The 5,200-nt window shown below is 40.4% G+C and overlaps 1 non-coding gene across 1 annotated transcript; it reads left to right on the forward strand.

Annotated features, from left to right (window-relative positions):
* Window positions 1-433: 433 nt before the first annotated feature.
* On the forward strand, window positions 434-634 carry LOC116249409 (U2 spliceosomal RNA). Its single transcript, XR_004171178.1, has one exon. It is a non-coding gene; the product is annotated as a U2 spliceosomal RNA (small nuclear RNA).
* The last annotated feature ends 4,566 nt before the right edge of the window (window positions 635-5,200 follow it).

Consider the following 5,200-nt stretch of genomic DNA (forward strand, 5'->3'; position numbering starts at 1 on the left):
CAATTGGCTTTGCTGCATTCAACCGGCTCTGGCTTACGAGGGTCACTCCCAGAACAAGAATTGCGAACAAACTTCTGACTCTAATCTAATCAAAGCAATCACTCAGTTCATTACAGATGAGACTTCCCATTGATCAAGACATTCACTAAATAAGCGAGTTTCCCAATTAGTTATTAGCTTGATAAATAACAAATTATGGAGTTTATAAACTAAACGTGTTTCCCACTTAGCTACGAACTTCATGAATGAACCCCATTATCAGCAAGCTAGAATTAGAAAGAAATCCAGAAAGAATCGAAGATCCAAACCCCATTTTGGAACCCGAGTCTCATCCAAAAGGGGAGCAATTTCTTTAATCCTGTATCGAAAGATTTTGGGCAGTGAAGGCCAGTGGGATGACTATAAAGGCAGAGGAAGGGGGACAGTGAAGGTCATACCTTTCTCGGCCTTTTGGCTAAGATCAAGTGTAGTATCTGTTCTTATCAGTTTAATATCTGATACGTGGTCCATGTGACCACACGATATTAAATTAATTTCTTGTGGGGGAGGTTGGCCGCCACCGGTAGCTTGCTGCCGGGGCCTCCTCAGGCGTCGCCCTTGCGTTGCACTACTGCTCGGGCCTGGCGCGCCCCTACCAATATCTAATTGAAGGTTTATCGGCCTATTACTGAATGTCTGGCAAAAGCTTTGAATGAATAAGCATTTGTGTTTAGTAGTTGTGTTACTGTGATCTTGTTCAGTCTAAGGGACGGTTTAGCACCAATTTTGACTATAGATCACATTTATTTTACAGTCGTTTTAAGGTAATTAATTAGCAACAAGGGCACGTCAACCATAGACGGTGGCCCAAGCACGTTAACTTCTTCTTCCTTTCCTTCGAGTGGTTGTAGTTGCTTTCATATTCGGATCCTATGTTGAATCCAACTGTTTCTGATATGGGCCACTGAAACTTGGCCTTCAAGGACAACAACGTCGAGAGTCCTATGCAGTTTTGAGGAGAAAGCTAATGGATTTGAGGGCATTGCACCGCTTCAATCAAGCATACCAGGCATATGATGCTCCAAAAGCTCTCTCAGTATTGAAACTTGCTGAAAATCAAGATAAAGCATGGTGTCCGGATACTGGTGCTTCATCTCATGTTACCAACGAAGCAGGTAAACTCAGTACTATTTTTCCTATAAAGGTGCAGAAAAAATTATGGTGGGTATTGGTAATAAATTGAACATCTCTCATATTGGTTCAACCCCAATCAAAACTGCAACGGTCAAATTAATCTTCAAAATGTTTTAGTGGTGCCTAAAATAGGAAAAAGTTTGATATCTGTAAGTCAATTAACTGTTGAAATGCCTTTTGTTTTTTAGTTTGAGGTCTTTAGTCTTGTGATTAAGGACAAGGAGTGTCAGAGAGTGGTGGCAACGGGCACTAGGACAGGCGTTCTTTATGCTTTGGACATTGCTGCTCGGCAAGTCTTCTATTCTACTAGCTTCTAGTCAGTACCTCGTCAAATCTGGCATGCACCACTTGGTCATCCTCACAACCAAGTCATTGATTTTCTGTCTAAAGAAAAGGTGATCTCAATAAGTTCAATAGAGAACAATCACCAAGTTTTATGCTAGTTGTCAACTAAGAAAAATGAGTCGGTCGCTGTTTTTACATGTTTTAAAGCATTGTTCAAAACCATTCAATAAAGTGCATTGTGATTTTTGGGGGTCTGCCCTAGTATCATCCACGCAGAAATTCAGATATTATGCAGTTATGGTTGACGAATGCACCAAAGTTTCATGGTTTTAACCCTTAAACATAAATAAGAGTTGTGTTATTGTTTTAAACTTTTTTGTAAGATGGTGATGAATCAAGATCTATGTCCCATTAAAATCTTCTAAACAGATGAAGGTGGAGAATTCAATAACCATGACTTACAAACATATCTTGTTGATAATGAGATTCATCATTTTAAGACATGTCCCAAAACCCTACAATGGCATGGTTTCGTCGAGCGAAAGCAACGCTCTATCATAGAGCTCGATTTGACACACTCGTTTCATGTTAATCTTCCCAAATAATATTGGTAGAGGCTTTTGCCACTACAGTGTGGTTAATCAATCATCTGCCTTCACACCAATTCTTGATATGGTCTCTCCATTTGAAAAGTTGTTTTAGAAACAACCAGGCTATTCCTCTCTAAGAGTTTTTGGCTGTAGGTGCTTTCCCTATCTCAAAGTTTATGCATGAAATAAATTTAAGTCCAAGTCTCTACCATGCACATTTCTTGGGTATAGACAACAACATAAAGGATATCGTTGTCTTTATCCACCTAGAGGTAGAGTTTTTATCGCTGTTGATGTCGTTTTGAACGAGAAACGGTTCTCATTCCACCAACCAGTTCCTTATTTGCATTATTTAAGCACCACAATGAAATTGTTTTATTTTCAAAGTGGCATGACATTGGAAGCAACACAAATGAACCAACATCAAAGGCCAAGGGACCCAATGTCAGTGTTATGCACGATCCTTCACTAACAGGCAGCAACCTCAATTTCTTCATGTTTTTATTCAGACAGTTAGTTTTGAGTTTGACATGAAAGATATGAGTTTTCTTCATTATTTTTTTTTGCATTAAAGTGCATAGATAGATTTTCTGGTGGACTTTTCCTTATGTGAAGGAGAAAGCGCTGACACGTAATGATATGCTTTAAGTAAAGAGGTTGTTAGTTGTAACTGCTTAGCAAGTATCATGATTGTTGTATCTATTTAAAATCTATGAAATGGAACCTCTCGTATGCACAGAAAGAGAAATATTTTTCTGTGTGAAACTCATCACTGAACCACATTATCTGCCGCTTGCGCCCCTATGTTTTCAGGATACATCTTCCACATCGTAGTTAAAACCATCTAACATGGGTCTGGCTCGGGCCGCTTGTCAAGACCCTAGGTTGACATCCGTCCAACAAGTGGGTTGCAGCCAGCGAACTTAGGTGAGGCTCAATTGTCCCTAGGCCACCTTTTTACTTAGGCATGACTTAATGGATCGGTTTATGATAACTACACGTCGGCTGACTAAATTTGGTGGCAATCAGACTTCGATAGTTAGAGTTGTGGCCTTGATAAGGAAAAGCTATAGGTGCTGCATGGTTTTGGTCTAGGATTTGGTGCGGGCCCAGCCTAGGCCCCCCGGGGTCACTTCCGGCCAACACGTAGCCTGATGCTAGCCTTCCACTTTGGTTGGCCAAGCCGACTTGTTGTATGTCGGTCGACCAAGTTTGGAGGCAATCCGACTCTCGTGCAAGGATTTGTGGCCCTAAGAAGGTACCAATCTAGTGTTGGCCTAGCAAGCTGGCTTAACCAAGAAGGCAAGCTTTGGCTTGTTTCAATTGGAGCAACGCTTGGCATCAGGCCCAGCTTAGCCATGTCATTGTTTTTCAATCTTTAGGTCAAGTACTGGAACTCCATCCATGAATCATTTTGTAACGTTTGATGTGTCGTTAAATTTGGTGTGTTGAAGTCAGTATAGATTTTACTTGTATGTCATATGGAGGAGGCAAATAGAAGTTGAATGAACTTAGTGGCAAAAGGCATTGGTACTTTCCCACATATATATCTATCCATTTATTTTGTGCTTAATCTCTTAACTCCGTATGCATGTAAATTGGCTTTGGAAATGGTCGAATACCAGTAGTTTGCATCCACTTGATTTTCAAGAGAATGAACTCAGATATACTAGTAACAGCCATAGCTTTATCATAGCACCTGCACGGAGTGAGCTAAGTCATTGTTTGTTAAGTTAGATGATAATTGGTTTAGTGATAAAATCGGATGCCTAGACAATTAGATTTTATAATTCCTCATACAAATTTTGTGAAGTTTGTTTTAACTTCTTGGCATGAAAGATGATATTGAATAGGAATAATAGGAGAGAATGGGCCTCTGCACAACAAAAATTGTACTTATGGTCTGAACAATTGATTATGTGTGGTCCGAGTTAGATAACTTAGACAATTTATACGTTTTTTTTTTCATTTTATATGGAAAACACCACCTCAAGTCTGGTGTGAGATCCCTCAATGCCATTTCACGGCTTCCAAGGTTCAATCATGTGTTTGGCTTTTGAAAAGACAAGCTGCAACACTGGATTTAAACCAGCGATAGCGACTGGCATCTATCACCCACTAACCCAAACAAATATCGTTAAACCCGTATAGGCAATATATGACGTTGCTGTAAATGCAGAAATATTAAGATGAATACACTGTGTTAACGTTTTGAGCCTTGCATGGTGTTTCAATAATCGGAGAAGGGTGGAGTTCAGCATATATATGGTCCAATAGGAGAAAAGAAACAAAAGAAAGTGATATGTTTGCCTCACAGATAGATGCCATACAAAACCGTGTCCTGTATTGGAAGCCGGAGCCAAGGAATCCCATTTCTGGTAGACTGACTGACGAGGCGACCGCACTTGGCATGTTCGGATATATGATGGCAGCGAGCAGCATGCACTCTGGGCACGTGGAAGGGTGTCCATCATCAGCGAATGCCAGAGCAAAGAAGCTCAGTGAGACACAGCCATGGAAGACGTGCGGAAGGCTGGTGCAACCGTATTCTTTTCTGTGCGTACTTTCATAAGTTTTAATGCTACATGTTCCTTGACGAAAAAAAATGCCATCACCAATCTTTTTAAAGTTATTAAAAATTACTAAATGCTGGCACGGTTTCTCTCCCACCACCATATGGCAGTTTTAGACTCTCAGGCAAAAGAAAAAGAAAGAAGTTTGGCTCTCGGCCGGACGATGGGATTAATCTTCCAACTCACCCGGAATACAAATCAGTCCCAGTTAAGCATGTGACCTACACATCGGAACAAAGTCCATTATAAGGACCAATTCAGGACCCCATATTTTATGTGAATGAAACGATACAACCCGGCGAAATCTTGGAACACAAAAACAGCATCACCACCAACGACATAAAGAAGCAGCCGAAAAGAGTGCGATCTCCATGTCTCCGCCCAGAAATAAAATCTGAAAAGCTAGAATCGTTTTCCCAGCGCTGCAGAATCCAAATTAGAGGTGCAAGAAATTTCTGATTTTATGATTCTCTGAGGATAAGGTCGATCAGAAAATCCTTGAAAACAAGAGACCAAGACGCCAAAACAAAATCCCATAATGAAAACCAAGCAAATCTGAAGAGCAAGAAAAACAACAAA

Source organism: Nymphaea colorata, chromosome 2, assembly GCF_008831285.2.
Source record: "Nymphaea colorata isolate Beijing-Zhang1983 chromosome 2, ASM883128v2, whole genome shotgun sequence".
Lineage (NCBI taxonomy): Eukaryota > Viridiplantae > Streptophyta > Magnoliopsida > Nymphaeales > Nymphaeaceae > Nymphaea > Nymphaea colorata.